This window comes from Mustela nigripes, chromosome 9, assembly GCF_022355385.1.
Source record: "Mustela nigripes isolate SB6536 chromosome 9, MUSNIG.SB6536, whole genome shotgun sequence".
Lineage (NCBI taxonomy): Eukaryota > Metazoa > Chordata > Mammalia > Carnivora > Mustelidae > Mustela > Mustela nigripes.
Genome location: NC_081565.1, coordinates 35905208 through 35922260, shown reverse-complemented (window position 1 = coordinate 35922260; position 17053 = coordinate 35905208). Strand labels below are relative to the sequence as shown.

Here is a 17053-nt window from a genome sequence, read left to right as displayed (position 1 = left end):
TACCTTTCTCAGGTTCATCCGGGGAATTCAGGGTAAGTCTTTTGCTGGCCCTGGGTCTCAAAAGGAGGAGGCAGCTATGAGAAGTTGATCATAAAAAGCTGAAGGAGAGTTTCTGGACCAAAAAGAAAAAAAAGCTGGGGGGGTGGGGGGGAGGCGGGGAGCTGGTTCCTGCCTTGATAGGACAGCTCAAGATTTCGCCTTCTTCCCCTCTCTTTGACCCCTTTTATCCAAGAGCTGACACCTTTTCAGGCTTCAGAACTGGGAGAAGGAGACTGCTGGGGATGTTTAAAAATCCTTTCTTGAGGGGGTATAAGCCACAATTGATGAACATTTGTCTTCATTCCATAAAATTACTTTGAGAAGAAATTGTATGTACTTGGGAAATTGTTTCTGAGAAGTTTATGGAGTAATAAATTGCTGATTTTGGAGTGGAGAGATGTATATGATCTGTTGGATCCCAGTGACAGTAACATCCAAGCAGTATCATTGGCCCCACTGCCCTATCCACCCCTTTTCTCTCCTTCTGCAGTTCCATTTCACTTTTCTGTCCTTTGTTGCTAAACTCTATCTTGACCTCAATATGACCACATCCTTTGACCATGGAGCTTTATCCCCTTTACATACCTTGGTACTAGGTTGAGTGACTTCATCCAGAATTCGTTTATCAACAGAATGAAGATTTTAAACTATCTTAGATCTTTCTTAGAACAAGATCCATTTATTAAACTGATTCTGAAATCCTTCATTTACTTGAATCCTAGGAAATTCACTCTCAGTCCACCAACGTGTATTAATCATTTTCCCCCAAAACGTCACCCAGGATGCTGCCACCGTGATCCCAGTCACCCAAGGCAGTGATGGAAATCATTCCACACTCTTCCTCTAGTCTGATGTCTATTAATAGGTCATCAAGAAATGTAAACTCTGGGGTGCCAGGGTGGCTCAGTCGTTAAGCATCTGCCTTCAGCTCAGGTCATGATCCAGGATCCTGTGATCAAGCCCCGTGTCAGGCTCCCCACTCAGTGGGAAGCCAGCTTCTCCCTCTCCCACTCACCTTGCTTGTGTTCCTTCTCTGGCTGTGTATCTCTGTGTCAAATAAATAAATAAAATCTTAAAAAAAAAAAAAGAAATGTAAACTCTGCCTCTATTATGTCTTGTTTTCGGTTCCCTCCATCATTACTACTCTTGTTCAGACTTCGATCATCTTTCATCTGAATTATTGCATAAAATCTCCCAACTCACGTTCCTCATTTTCCCCTATCTAAAGCATCCCACCAATACTACTTCCAGAGTAATATTTATAAATAGCAAATTTGATGGGCGCCTGGGTGGCTCAGTGGGTTAAAGCCTCTGCCTTCGGCTCAGGTCCTGATCCCAGAGTCCTGGGATCCAGCCCTGTGGCCCGATGACTCTCTGCTCAGCAGGGAGCCTGCTTCCCTTTCTCCCCCCCTCCCCGCCTACTTGTGATCTCTGTCAAATAAATAAATAAAATCTTTAAATAAATAAATAAATAGCAAAGTTGATCATGTCAAACCCCGACTTTGTACCCCTTAGTGGCTTTCTGTGCCTTCTAGATAAAGTTAAAATTTGGACATATTATTGTTGGGCCCTCTCTAGCCTTGCCTTCTACTACTCCCCCACCTGTAGTCACTCCAGCCATGCCACATCTGGTCTTCATGTCATCAAACATGTTATTCTCATATCCTAAAATGTTTTCCCTCACTCCCTTCTTCGTGTAGCAAAGTCCTAGGCCCCCTTCAAAACAATAGTTGGAACTAGATAGAGGTGATGGTTGAAAACCATTATGAATGTACTAATGCCACTGAATTGTGTACTTTGAAATGGTGAATTGTATGTTATGTGCATTTCCCCTCAATTTTTTAAAAAGATTTTTAAAAATCTATTTCTTTGACAGAGATCACAAGTAGGCAGAGAGGCAGGCAGAGGGAGAGAAGGGAAAGCAGGCTCCCTGCTGAGCAGAGAGCCCAATGTGGGACTTGATCCCAGGAACCTGAGATCATGACCTGAGCCAAAGACAGAAGCTTAACCCACTTAGCCACTCAGGCACCTGATTTTTCTTTTTTCTTTTTTTTTTTTTTTGAAAGATCAGGTTAGGCAACCTCTTCCAAAAGCTTCCCCGAATTCCCTCAGTGTGACTTATCTACCTTTCCTATGTATTTACTTGCTTCCCTGTTAATAACTCTCTCAGTGACACTTTATCACAGGGCATTGGAATCATTGATATACTTGTCTATTCACAGCATATAATAGGACTTCAATAAATGTCTGTCAAAGAATGAACAAATGAAACATATGTGCTTCTCTGCCTGGTTTTCTTCTTTCCTGAACAGCATCACCACCCACTGGCTCAAATCAGAAAACTAAAGTCTTTCTGGACTCCTCCCTTTCCTTCTTCTAATCCTGTCCATTCTTTTTTTTTTTTTTTTTTAAGATTTTATTTATTTATTTGACAGACAGAGATCACAAGTAGGCAGAGAGGCAGGTGGGGGGGGGCAGGCTCCCCGCTGAGCAGACAGCCCCATGTGGGGCTCCATTCCAGGACCCTGGGATCATGACTAGAGCTGAAGGCAGAGGCCCTAACCCACTGAGCCACCCAGGCGCCCCTCCTACTTTTCATTTGTCCTAAACTTGCCTCTTACCCTGTCCTTTTTTTTTTTTTTTTTAGATTTTATTTTTATTTATTTATTTGAGAGAGAGAGAATTAGAGAGAGAACATGAGAAGGGAGAAGTCAGAGGGAGAAGCAGACTCCCTGCTGAGCAGGGAGCTGGACGTAGGACTTGATTCTGGAACTCCAGGACCATGACCTGAGCTAAAGGCAGTTACCCCACAAGCTGAGCCACCCAGGAACCCCTTACCCTGTCCTTTCAAAATGAATCTTATCCTTTGGTATCTAATGCTCAGTTATACTTTAGGGGTCTCTTTTTATGAAACATGGCCACTCATGGTCTGGTCTCCCTTATAAGGTATTTGTAAGAAAATAATTTGGACCTAAAGTATCCTCCAATGTTCCTGAACAATCAGCATCCTCTCCCAGTGGTTTATGTGCATCTTGGGAGATATGAGTCTCCATCTCTGCTGAGGATCCAAGATAGCACATGCCATATTGCACACTGAGGGGTGAGATGGCCATGCAAGACTTGGAAAAGGGGAGTGTGAAAAACAACTTTTATGTGCAACTTTTAATCACCTACCCACCTTGAGAAAAGGTCCAGAGATTCAGACATTGATAAGGGATCTATGGAGAGAATTGCTAGGGGGCTTTGAGTCTACCCTCAGTTCAGTTCACGTTGGGAGGGTTTTAAAGAAATTATTTGGAGAGACTGATATGATAAATGTGTTTGGGGGATACAGAGAATGCACACCTAACTCATACCTGGAAAATCTAAAAAGCAGGAGAACAATCAGCTATCTGTTTTATGACAGAGCTAGAAGTGGTGGCTGCTGGTGGCTATAGTGAGATGGGCCTATACTCCCTACACTGTGTTTTTCGGGACAAAGGGATGAATGGAAACTCCCCATAGACCACCTACTTATGGGCCATCTAACAGACCTAGTTAGCTAGTTTCTTTATTCTGCCAGAGAGAGCAGAAAAGCTGAGGAGATCTCAGCAGAAGGAAGCAATAGATCTGCTGTCAAATGCTTAGAGATTTCTGATTAAATAAAAGGTCACCGGAGGGTGGGATTGATTGCCTGTGAAGGGGCATGAGGTAAATTAGCTGTATCTAGATTTTGGAAGTGTTTACATGGGTGTATATATTTGTCAAAACTCATCAAACCGTACACTTAGTATCTGTGAATTTTATTGTATGTAAGTAAATTATACTTCAATAAAGTTGCATTTTAATTCTTAGAGTTTTGGGTTTTTTTTTTTTTTAAAGATTCATGTATTTATTTTAGAGGGAGAGTTAAGTACGAGCAGGGGGATGGACAGAGGGAAAGAGGCAGACTACCCCCTGATGTGGAGCGCAACGATCCCATGAGCAGAAACCAATACTCTGACCCTCAACCAACTGAGCCACCTAGAAACCCCTAACTCTTTGAGATTTCTAAAGGAGTCATAAGTGACCAACTAGAGCTGAATTCACCCACGTTAAAGTAACTAACGTTAAAGTAGGTATAGGAGAAATATCTCCACCCATAGAAAGGGTCTGTCTGAAGAACCTACAAAAGGGCTCCTTGAGAAAGAGTCAGTTTTAGACACCCGCCAAGCACTAAAACTAGTTTGCGGTAGCATTAGTCAAGGAAAAAACCTTCCTCATCTCTTCCCCCTCCACCGTGCTCAAACTCTGAAGAAAGAATGTTAGCAAGTGGGGGAAGGGAGAAAAAACAGACATCTACTCATCTTCACACCTTTTCCCAAATAAACATGGGCATCTATATTAGGGCCAAGCTCAGAGACAGGAAAAAAACGTAATTTTAAAGTCTGAAGTTTAAAAAACTATTTCATCATCTGAACATTTTAATTACGAAAGTAAAACAAATTGGCAAGTGTTGGTTGCTACCTGAAAAATGACCAGAAAATTCATGAGTGGGTTTAAAGAGTGGAAGACAAAATAAAGTCATTTTACAGTCATCCCAATCCCACAAATCCCATTCTTTCAAGGTTCCAGCTTCTCTCTCTCCCTGTCTCCCTCTCTCCTGCTCTCCCATTGTCTCTCTGATCACTTTCATCCATCCATACAACAGATATTTCTTGAGCATCTGCCATAATCTGAGTACTGTTCTAGATGTGGAGATACAGTGAAAGCCAAAAATCAAGAAGGTAGTTCTACTGTCATGGATCTTACATTCTAGTAGGAGAGACAATAACAGACAAGATCATTCTGATAGGGGCGCCTGGGTGGCTCAGTGGGTTAAAGCCTCTGCCTGCAGTTCAGGTCATGATCCTGGGATCTAGCCCCGTGTGGGGCTCTCTGCTCAGCAGGGAGCCTGCTTCCCTTCCTCTCTCTCTGCCGGCCTCTCTGCCTAATTGTGATCTCTGTCTGTCAAATAAATAAATAAAATCTTTTAAAAAAAAGATCATTTTGATAATAAGTACTATGAAGATACTTGGTAACAATGTGGAGAGGAAAGGGGAAGCTACTTTATAATTTATAGTCAGAAAAGCCCTTTCTGTGAGGAAAGTAGCATGTGAAATGAGACCTAAATGACTAGAAGGATCTAGCCTTTCAAAAACCTGATGTAAAGGCCTTGTAGGCAAAGTAAATAGCTAGTTAAAAGTCCTAAAAGGAGCAAGCTTTGTGTGTATCAAAATGAAGCCAATGCAGACAAAACATGGTGAGCGAAGAGAAGGACATTTAGATAGATCCGATGGGAAACAGCCGAGGACTTTTAAAAAGCCAGCTTGAAAGACTGCTCAGGCTATTCTATGGACAATAGGGGTGCAAAGTGACATCAGGAAGAGTAGGAGGCAATTATAATTGTCTAGACATGGCATGGTGGTGTCTTGGACTAGGATAGAAGCAGTGGAGAAATAAGTGGTTGAATAGAGAATATATTTTGAAGGTGGAATCAAAGGACTTCATGGTTTGGCTACCAAAGATGCAAACACTAGTTTATCAAATGATCCTGTGGATTTTCTCAGTGGCTTCTTCTCTGATAATCAGGGTACTAAATTCATAGATTACTGACACTTCCCACACAGCTCCTGATGAAGGGGTGAATTTAGGTGGTCATGCTTGGTGCCAGTTGACTCCACTACCCTTAGACACAACTGGCCAAGAGTGGATATATAACACACTGTAGTTTCTGTCTCTCTAGAAATTAGAATTAGAACTCTGAGAAACTAAGTCAGTGATGAGGACAGTATCTAAAAGGTCACATATTTTCAGGCAGTGGGGCCTCCATTTTAAGTCCTATTCTATAACCTAAATCTATCTTCTCTTTTCTAACACCTCAGCCACTGTTCTAATTTAGAGCTTCTCACTTCTTGTCAGAATTACCAGAGTTTCCTAACTGGTCTCTTTACCTTCTTCTATTTCAATATCCACACTCCTACTAGAGTGAGATTTCTAAAGTGCAAGTCTGTTTGAGTACTGGTAATAATGCAGAATGTTTCTGCCCATGACAAAGCAAATGATTCCTGTTCCTGATGATGCAAATTAATTTTGCCTAGTAGAAAATACACATTTATGAAAGTCAAATTCTCATCTGAACCAGTTTTAGTATCTTACTGGCCCCCTCATTAATTAGTGAGTTTTAATATGTGTTTATGTTTGTATAAGACTCACAATTTTACCTTTTTAAAAATTATTCCTTAACAGGGGCGCCTGGATGGCTCAGTGGGTTAAGCCTCTGCCTTCGACTCAGGTCATGATCTCAGGTTCTTAGGATCAAGCCCCCATCTGGCTCTGCTCAGCAGGGAGCCTGCTTCCTCCTTCCTCTCTCTCTCTGCCTGCCTCTCTGCCTGCTTCTGATCTCTCTCTCTCTCCATCAAATAAATAAATAAAATCTTTAAAAAAAATTATACCTTAACATAAATAACAGGAAGTAACCTATGCTTGCTGAAGACAAAAATGAGACTATATGAAAGGACAGAAAGATGTGCCATGAGCCCAAGGCAGGAATCAAGGTGACCCTCAGAAGAGAACCCACTGCTAGAAGGTCACTCAAGAACTTGGGGAGTAGTCTCTTCGTGTCTAGACTTGGCTCCTCTCTTTGCAACAGATTGATCCTTCTCAGCAAACTGGCTTTCTTTGCTACTTAGGCCATTTAGCAAGTAAAAGATAGTCACAACTCTCAGATTTCCATTGTAAGCCCAGGCATGAGTAAGGGTGTAGTTCTCCCCCAATTATAAGGAATAATAATCTCAGGGAAGAGATTCTAATTGGCCTATTTTGGGTTAAGTCCCTACCCTGGACCACTTTAACTGTACAAGCTTTTCATTAATCTCCCTACTGGTAGACCTAGCCCTCTCCACTTCACCCCAGAATTTTATTTCTAAAATTCAAATGTCATTTGTCATTCCTCCCACTGCATAAAGCCCTTCAGTGTCTTTCCACTGCTTACAGAATGAGCCCCGACTCTTTAGTACATCATAGGAGGCTCTTCATCACATGCCTGACCATCTCTGCTGTGCTCTCTCCATGGTACCCCACATTTCAATCATACCAGTTATTTTGCCCCTCTGTTTCTTTGTACATCCTGATTCCCAACCCTTTACCTCTCACTCATTCTTCAAAACTCAGCTCACACCACTTCTGTGAAGCCTGAGGATGCATTACACAGCATGACATTTAGCTGCTTTCTTGACTTTGACCTAACAACTCTGAGTGGTAGGGTCTTCGTCTCTAACTCTTCCATGGGGTATGGAAACCAGTGAACTTCTAGTAACTATCTACTTAATGACTGCCTGCCTTCCCCTCCACCCCGCTTTGGGTGGAAGGAGACAGCAGAATTCCCAATGTCCCCATACATTCGGCCTGCCATGAGAAGAGCATGCGTTCTCTTGAAGAAAAAAATTTTCATGACGCTTGTTAAAGATGATAAAGTAGACCTTAAGGGGCATCACAACTGGTATGGGACCACTGCAATGGGGTCTTATAGTGCTCTAGGGATTTAGCTCAACTCAAACACCCTCAAGGACAGTGGGGATTGATGGGGTTTTGGAATATGGTGAGGTTTGGTGGGCTGAGGTCCGGACCCAACGACCAAGAAAGAATTCTTGAGACGTCTTTGGTGCAAAATGGTGGTTCATTAAAGCAGGAGGACAGGACCTGTGGGCAGAAAGAGCTGCTGTCCCGGGATCTTGGGGAGGGGCTGATTATATACTCAGGGGTTGGGGAACATAAGGAAAAGGGAGGTTTCAAAAGAACTTTCATATGCTAAAGAGGACCTACCTACAAGATATCTACAAAATACCAGGGGTCTTGCCGCTGTCAAGTTAAGGTTGTTTTCCCCTCTAGCAAGGTATTAACATTTAGTTGGGAAATCCCTGAAGAATGTCACAAGTGTCCCACCCAGAAGTTGGGGGGTGGGGGTAGGTTTCAAGGGGTCAACCTGTGCTTTGTCTTCAGCTAGCCCTCTGATCCCTCATCAGGGATTTCTAGCCAAGAAGCACAGTAGTGGGCAGTGGATGCAAAACTGAAGTCTTTAGTCTGCACAGGCAGCGATAATGAAATACCACCTCATAAGCAACAGACATTTATTTCTCACAGTTCTGGAGGTTAGAAATCCAAGATGGGAGTACCAGTGAGTAGGGGGCAGGTGGGGCTGGGTAGGGAGAGATAGATAGGGGGGGCTCTGTGATCAGGCTCACAGAAATCCCCAAAATGTGGAGTTGTAGGGAAACCAGAGATAAGGGAACAAACGGGACCACCTGCCCTAGGTGTGAGGGATGGGTGTCATTTTTTATGACAATCACCTGAGACCAACAAAGAATAACCAGACCCTGAAAAGGAAGTAAGCTATTTGAAGGTGTCATCACTAGTCCTTGCTCAATGGTGGTATCAGTAGAATGTTTAAAGGATTTAAATTCCCCGGTTAGCTTTCTATAGAAAACCAACCCTGGCAACCCTGTTGGGACCCCTCTCACTCTTGAGAGCTTTTTCAGTATCTTCACTTAATAAACTCGTTTACTCACTCTCCATTGTCCCAGAGATTCATTCTTCCACTCCTGGGACAAGAACCCAGCTCTGCCGCTTCATCAGCAAGGATGGGTGAGAGCTCCCTTCTGGGCAGCAGACTTCCCCTGGTAACCACACCTGGAGAATTTGACTTGGGACCACTGAGAGATCTCTTCCCTAAGAGCACTAATCCCATTCACGTGAGCTCCAATCTCGAGAGGCAATCACTTCATAAAGTCCCCACCCACCTACTAATACCATAGCGTTTAGGAGTATTTCGATGTGTGGATTTCTAAAAGACACATTCAAACCACAGAGTCTTAATAATTATTGCTAAAGGCAGGCCAAGGTGTTAAGATATGGAGGGTGGTCAGATACCAAAGATGGGGGATTCTCACTAAATTAGGATTCTTGCTCAAATTGGATTCTCCAGGGAAGCCCAAGGTCAGGCCTAGTCCAGCAGGGAATTCAGAAGAGCCTAAGGTTTTGGTCAAAAGAGAGAATCTTTGTCAGTTCCGGGTTTTACCAGGACGTCTTAATCCTGGCGATGCATGGAATACTTTTAAAAATATTAAAGCCTGAAAAAAAAAAAAAATATTAAAGCCTGGGCGCCACCCAAGGACCACTACACTCCCACCCCAGAGATCCTGATTCAGCCCGTCTCTGCCGAGGTCAAGCCTTGGTTTTGTTGGTGTATTTCGAGTTTCTGTTTTCCCTAAGAGGTTCTGCTGGGGTGTCAAGGTTGAGAACCGCTGCTTTACGAGAAGGTGGGACGGATATATACCTATCTTTAATGCCGCTAGGCCGGCGCCTACGGTCCCTTGGGCTCTCGGTACCGCAGCCGCACTTGCGGGGCACCACCCCAAAGGGGCGGGGCAGGGGCCGCAGAAGGCGGGGCTGCAGCCGAAGCCTCGCCGCTCCCGTCGCCGGAAAGCACTGCGCGTGACTCGCGGCACCCATCGCAGTGAGCCGCTTGGGAGGTGGGCAAGCACGGCCGGCCCAGAGGACCGAACCAACGCGCCGTCCGGAGGGGCGGTTGGAGGGAAAGCCAGATTGGACCATCGGCTCCGCGGCTGCAGGGGGGGCCGGACATTACCAACCCGGCCGGAGAGAAGGGGGGCGCCGGCCTGACCCAGCTGCAGCACGACCCCAGGAGGGCGCGAGAAGCGGCCGCCGGCGCCGCAGCCGCCGCCAGCACCCTCGCCGCCGTCACCGTAGGCTCACGCTGAGGCGAGAAACGAGGTAGGGACGCCTCTTTGGGGTTGGCGAGGTCCGGAAGACCCACTGCTCTCACGTTCCGAAGGATCCCTTAGGAGAAAGCGCTGCGTGCCCCCGCCCTTCCCCTCAGCCCTGTCGGTGGCCCTTCATCCCCACCCTCCTGGTCCGCTCCCACCCTCTGGACCGACCTCCTCCTGACCTTACAGCCCTACCATCCGCTGAACCCTCAAGCACCAAGGACCAGACATCCCTTTGGGCGTCACCTCAGATCCAGCCCAACCGTCTCCTCAGACTGTCCCTGCGGTGACACCCCTCAGCTGACTCGCGCGCAGCTGTATCGTTGTAGCCACATCTCCTTTGCGGGCCCTGGGAGAGCGCAGCGGCCCAGCAGCCAGCCTCGCGACCGTGGCGGGGGCTTCCGCACAGCCAGTCCCAGCCAGGCCGTCGGTGCCCTCCGCCCCTTTGGCCCCTGGTTCTGGAGTTGATATCTGCCGGAGCCAGGCTAAGATCTTTCTCTCGCTCTCACCTTAAGAAAACGTTTGGCCTGACCTTTTGCCGGTTTTCCCACCCATGCACTTACCTGCTGCGAAGGGCACGGTCATCCCGTGCCCGGAGCTGGTTTGGGACTGTCAGGCTGGCATAGCAGACGCCAGGGCACTGCCCTGGGGGCAAAAACCATACAGTATTCTTTTGTATCCCGAGCGCCCAAGCACAGTACCTGACATGTTTGCACCCAGTAATATTTGACGGGTGGATAAATGAATGAATGACCCCAATGTAGAAGGTGTGAGGCAGAGTGCTTTGGTGGGAAAGGTGTCTCTAGTTAGCATGGGGGGGGGGGGTATCTGAAAGGTTACTTGTGATGCTCATGTGGCAAGCCTACAATGGAGTATGTTCAGTCTTATAATTCACACATCTAACTTCATTCAGGTAGGACCTTTGGTCTATCAGCTGTTTTCCACTAATGTTCTAAAAAGGGGGCGGGGGTGCTGCAGAAATTCTTATTGGTAGGTGCCTTAGAGGCTGCCCAGATAATCTTGAAAGAGCTTTGCCCAAGTGACCTGCTCCTCTTGCCCTAGAGGCTAACTACTCCCTCTGGGGAAGAATTCTGGAGGTCAGCCACAGCCTTTAATGCTGACTCAGTGTAGCCAGTCAGCTGGTGTTCAGGACAGGTTGAGGAATGAAAGTCCTCATTGATTTTACTCTTTAGCTCCTGGATACCCCCATCCACAACCCTCAGAGACTGGAGTGGTAGACCTCCCAGGCAGGCCTACTGTGATAGATATCAAAGTCCTAAATACTGCTGTAGTATGATGATCAGGCCATATTGAGCCATTTATATCTCAGTAGACCAGAGTCAGACAGGGATTACCACTATGTGAACAGTGTCAGTAATAAATGAGAATGTGAACCTTTTTAAAGATGCGTTCTCAAAGAATAGCCTGAAATCTGTTTTTGTTAATTCTTAGGAGGATAACCTGAACAGATTCAGATTCCTGAAGGTGGGACAGGGTTCAAAGACCTGTTTTAGCTCAGGTTCTGTAGGGAAGTAGTTGATACTGCAGTCATGAAACAATGGCTGGGAAGCTGTAGGCGCTGATAAGCTGACAAGTAGTTGCTTGACCAGTAGTGGCCTTGTTTTAACTGGGGTTCAGAGTATTAGTAAGTACAAATAATGATTGGAGTTTCTTAGGAGGCAGAGGTATGGCTTTGTGGAAGGAAGAGAGATCCCACCACTATTCCTGTATTCTGTTACTTGTGCCCCTCCTGCTACAAGTGCCATAGGATACTTAACCACCTTTGTTTCTCTTCCACTTTGAGCCAGGGCAAAATCTGATTTCCCCTGATTTTAAGTGCTGAAAGTCGCTTTTCCAGGCCAGGGCAGCCTAACAGGAAGCTGAGTATGTTCTCACCCATTTCTAGCTTTGATTTATCCTTCTTCACTTTTTTTTTTTCCCTCCACCCTCTGATCTGTCTTTATAAAGTAAGTCCTGGACCATAGATACCCAAATCAGGGAGGGGCTCCTGAGATGGAGTCCACATGAGCATTGCATATGGAGACCAATACGTTTTTTTGGTGGGGGAAGTGGGACCAATTTTTAAGGTGCTTTTTTTTTTTTTTAAGATTTTGTTTATTCGTTTGACAGAGAGAGATCACAAGTAGGCAGAGAGGCAGGCAGAGAGAGAGGAAGGGAAGCAGGCTCTCTGCTGAGCAGAGAGCCCGATGCAGGACTCGATCCCAGGACCCTGAGATCATGACCTGAGCCGAAGGCAGTGGCTTAACCCACTGAGCCACCCAGACGCCCCTTAAGGAACTTTTTTACTTTAACCTGTGTAGACTCCCTATCAAGTTGGACCTCAGGGAGCCCTGAACACTCTGGGTTATTTTACTGATTTTCTTTTCAACTTCTAGTACTTCATCGTGTTGCCAGATAAAATACAAGATGCCAAGTTAAATTTGAATTTCAGATGAACAACAGGGTGTCCTGTATTTTTGTTTGCTAAATCTGGCAACCCTAGTTCATGGGAAGGCTTATGCGTTCTAATTTTCTCTCTGCAAACTTAGGACAATAACTCACCCTTCTCTTCTGTTACTCATACACAATGACTGAGCACCCTATTAAAAGTCACTTGACTGGAGTGGCTTATGACACATTAGGGTAAGGGCAAGCTCTGTGAAGGTAGTCTGATTGATCAGTGTTTGGGTTACCCAGAAAACACCCACTCAGATACTGGCATACAATATTATAGTACCTGTCAAAGAATCTGTCATGCAAAATGAACATATTTTGAGTGACCAGATATCAACATAGCTCTGAGAGTGATGGCCAGGAATGGAGATGAGAGTGGGATGGGGGTGAGTAGATTCTAACAAAAAAGTACAACACATAGCAGAACCTCCTGTACCACCGTCACTCTCTCTTTTTTTCCAACTGTGGTGACATATGTATAACATAAAGTCTACCATTCTAACCATTCTTTTTTTTAATCATTTTTTTCATCATAATTATACTTTTGAATGGCCATTTCCTATTTCCCCCATTCCCTCACCCACCTCCATTCTGGTAACCATAAGTTTGTTCTCCCTAGTTAAGAGTCTGGGGGCTCCTGGGTGGTTCACTCAGTTAAGCATCCAACTCATATTTGGGCTCAGGTGGCGATGAGATTGAACCCTGTGTGAGGCCCCATGCTGGACATGGAGTAGGCTTAAGATTCTCTCTCTTCCTCTCTCTCTGCCCCTCCCCACTCTCTTAAAAAAAAAAAAAGTCTGTTTCTTGGTTTGTCTCTCTTTCTTCCCCCTTTGCTTATTTGTTTCATTTCTTAACTTCCACATGTGATTGACATCATATGATATTTGTCTTTCTCTGACTGACATATTTTGCTTAGTGTTGTACTCTCTAACTCTGTCCTTGTTGTAAATGACAAGATTTCATTCTTTTTTATGACTGAATAATATCCTGTAATATATATATTCTGTATTTCACACACACACACACACACGCCCCATGTCTTCTTTGTCCATTCATCTATCGATGGACACTTATGCTGCTTCCATAGTTTGGCTACTGTAAATAATGCTGCAATAAACATAGGAATGCATGCATCCCTTCAAATTAGTGTTTTTGCTTTTTTCTAGGGGTGGAGGGGGAATACCCAGTAGTACAATTACTGGATCCTAGGGTAGTTCTATTTTTAATTTTTTGAGGAAACTCCATACTGTTTTCCTTAGTGGTTGCACCAGTTTGCATTCCCTCCAGTAGTGCAGAGGGGTACCTTTTTCTCCACATCCTTGCCAACATTTGTTTGTGTTGTTGATTTTAGCCATTCTGACAGGTGTGAGGCAGTGTCTCATTGTCGTTTTGGTTTGCATTTCCCTGATGGTGAGTGATGTTGAGCATCTTTTCATGTGTCTTTTGGCCATCTGGATGTCTTCTTTGGAGAAATTTTAACCATTCTGAAGTGTACAGTTCAGTGGCATTCAGTATATTCACATTGTTATCCATTCATCACCACCATCCATCTACAAAAGTTTTTCATCTTCTCAAACTGAAACTCCATACCTATTAAACAATAACTCTCATTCCCTCTTCCCCAGAGCCCCTGGTAACTACCATTCTGCTTTCTTTCCTCTAAGAATTTGACTACCCTAGATTACTGTATGAATTTGACCACTGTAAGTTAAATCATATTTATCTGCGACTGGTTTATTTCATTTCACATAATGTCTTCAGGGTTCATCCATTTTGCAGCTCGTATCTGAATTTCCTTCCTTTTAAGGAAAAGGCAGGGAGAGAGAAAGCACAAGGTGCGGGGGAGGCAGAGGGAGAAGCAGACTCCCCTGAGCTGGGAGCCCAGCATGGGGCTTGATCCCAAGATCTGGAGATCATAACCTGAGCCAAAGGCAGACTCTTAACTGTCTGAGCCACCCAGGTGCCCCATCTTTGCCCATTTTTTAATTGGGTTACATATCTTTTTATTATTGAGTTATGTGAGTTCTTCATATATTCTGGATAGAAGTCCCTTACCAGATATATGATAGACAAATATCTCCCCTTCTGTGGGTTGCCTTTTCACTCTGTTGATTGACCTTTGATGCACAAAGGTTTAAATTTTGGTGAAAACCAGTTTATTTGTTTTTCTTTTTGGCTTTGGTGCAATGTTGGCAATAAAAATCATTGCCAAATTCAGTGTCATGAAGTTTTCCCCCTATGTTTTTTTCTAAGTTTTTTATAGTTTTATGTCTGTGGTTAAGTCTTTGATCCATTTTGAGTTAATTTTTGTATATAGTGTAAGACAAAAGCCCAGCTTTATTTTTTGCACTCTGGATATCAATTTTCCCAACACTGTTTATTGAAAAGACTGTCTTTTCCTCCATTGAATAGTCTTGACATTCTTGTCAAAAATCATCAACCAGATTTGCCAGAGTTTATTTCTGGGCTCTGTATTCAATTCCATTGGTCTATATTTCTGTATTTATACCAATACCACACTCTTTTGGTTACTGTAGCTTTTTAGAAAGTATTGAAATTAGGAAAGCAAAGCCTTCTGGCTTTATTCTTCTGTTTCAAGATTGTTTTGCTATTCAGGAACCCTTGAGATTACATATGAATTTTAGGATGGATTTCTTCATCGCTGCAAAAAATATCGTTAGGATTTTGAAAATGACTGCATTGAATCTGCAGGTTGCTTTGGGTGGTACTGACTTTTTTTTTTTAGTTAATGTGGAAAGAACACTTAAAAATATATTGTTGGCTATAGGTACATTGTTGTACTGCAGATCTCTAGAGCTTACTCATCTTGCTTGACTGGAACTTTATATTCATTGAACAGCAATTCCCCATTTCCCTCTCCTCCAGCCCCTGGCAACCACCATTTCACTCTTCGATTCATTAATTTGCCTATTGTAGATACCTCATATAAGTGACATCAGGAAATGTTTTTCTTTCTGTGCTTAGCTTATTTCATTTAGCATAATGTCTATTTATGTTGTCACATATTGCAGGTTTTAACATCTTAACTATATTAAGTCTTAACAATCCATGAACACAGGTTATCTTTTCATTTATTTGTGTTTTCATTTCATAGTTTTTAGTGTCCAAGTCTTCTACCTCTTTGGTTAAGCTTATTCCTGAGTATTTTGTTCTTTTTGATGTTACTGTAAATGAAATTGTTCTCTTACTTTTCTTTTCATATTTTTCTTTGCTGGTGTATGGAAACACAACAGGTTTTTATGTCCTGCAACTCTGCTGGATTAATTTATTCGTTCTAACAGTTTTGTGGGGTATTTTTAGGGTTTTTTACTTGTAAGATCAGGTTGTCTGCAAACAGAGACTCAGATGCCTTTTATTTCTTTTTCTTGCCTATTAACTAGAAAGGGCTTTGATAATTTGGTATGCAAGTCCTTAACAGACTCTGAGAACAAAATTGAATTTTAGCCTAGTATATTAATTAGTGTTCATAGTGAATCATTAATAAAAAGTTGAAAAAAAAAGTTATAACCTATATATTGTATGTGAAACAAAGTATATAAATAAGAATGTAGCTTTATTTTTTAAAGGATTTTATTTATTTGTTTGAGAGAGCGGGAGCAGGGAGCGAGCGGGGGCTGGGGAAGGAGCAGAGAGAGAGGGACAAGGGGTCTGCTCTGAGCATGGAGCCTGATACAGGACTCCATCTGATGAGCCTGAGATGATCTGAGCTGAAATCTAGAGTCAGGCACTTAACCAACTGACTCACCCAGATGCCCCAGTAAAAGTGTACTTTCTTTTTTTTAAGATTTCATTTCTTTTTTTTTTTTTTTTTTTTTTTTAAGATGTTATTTATTTCTTAGAGATAGCTAGAGAGAGGGAGAGACAGGCTTCCTGCTGAGCAGGGAGCCCGATTTGGGGGCTGGATCCCGGAACCCTTAGACCATGACCTGAGCTGAAGGCAGATGCCCAACGACTGAGCCACCCTAAAAGTGTACTTTTAAAGGAATTTACCAAGGGGCACCTGGGTGGCTTAGCTGTTAAGCTGCTGCCTTTGGCTCAGACTCATGATTCTTGGGTCCTGGAATCTAGTCAAGACCAACATCGGGTTCCCTGTTCCATGGAAAGTCTGCTTCTCCCTCTCCCACTCCCCCTGCTTGTATTCCCTCTCTCGCTCTCTGTCAAATAAATAAAATCTTTAAAAAGAAAAAAAGGGGGGCACCTGGGTGGCTCAGTGGGTTAAAGCCTCTGCTTTCAGCTCAGGTCATGATCCCAGGGTCCTGGGATCGAGCCCATATCGGGCTCTCTGCTCAGCGGGGAGCCTGCTTCCTCCTTTCTCTCTGCCTGCCTCTCTGCATACTTGTGATCTCTATCTGTCAAATGAATAAATAAAATCTTAAAAAAAGAAAAAAGGAATTTACTAAAATTTTTTAAAAATTTTAATGCTTCAGGAAGAAATCCTCTGTTCTCTAGAATTCTTGGTTTAATAGGATAGTCTTTTTTTTCTTCCAGGAAGTTAAGACATTGAGCTTTGAAATAATCTGCTGTGTTTTTTATTTGTGTGAGGTCCTATAGTCAAAGACAGTGTATTGATAACTGGATAGAGAGGAAAACAGGGCCAGCCAACTTCTGGTTACACTTTAGTTATCTTAGGATCCAAAGTCTATACTTAACTTGCTTATCTTAGTATCCTAAAATCTATATTTAACTTGTTTATCTGTTTTTATACTTTTGTACTTTCTTTTCTTATACAGCTCTTTTTTTTTTTTTTTTTTTTTTTT

At 43.4% G+C, this 17053-nt stretch overlaps 1 protein-coding gene across 1 annotated transcript in view; it reads left to right on the top strand.

Moving 5' to 3' along the window:
* Window positions 1-9518: 9518 nt before the first annotated feature.
* The window catches only part of RUSC2 (RUN and SH3 domain containing 2), a 70312-nt gene continuing 62777 nt past the window's right edge, over window positions 9519-17053 (top strand). Inside the window, 1 exon segment of the mRNA XM_059411401.1 lies at window positions 9519-9828. The gene's annotated coding sequence lies outside the window, so the exon portion shown is untranslated.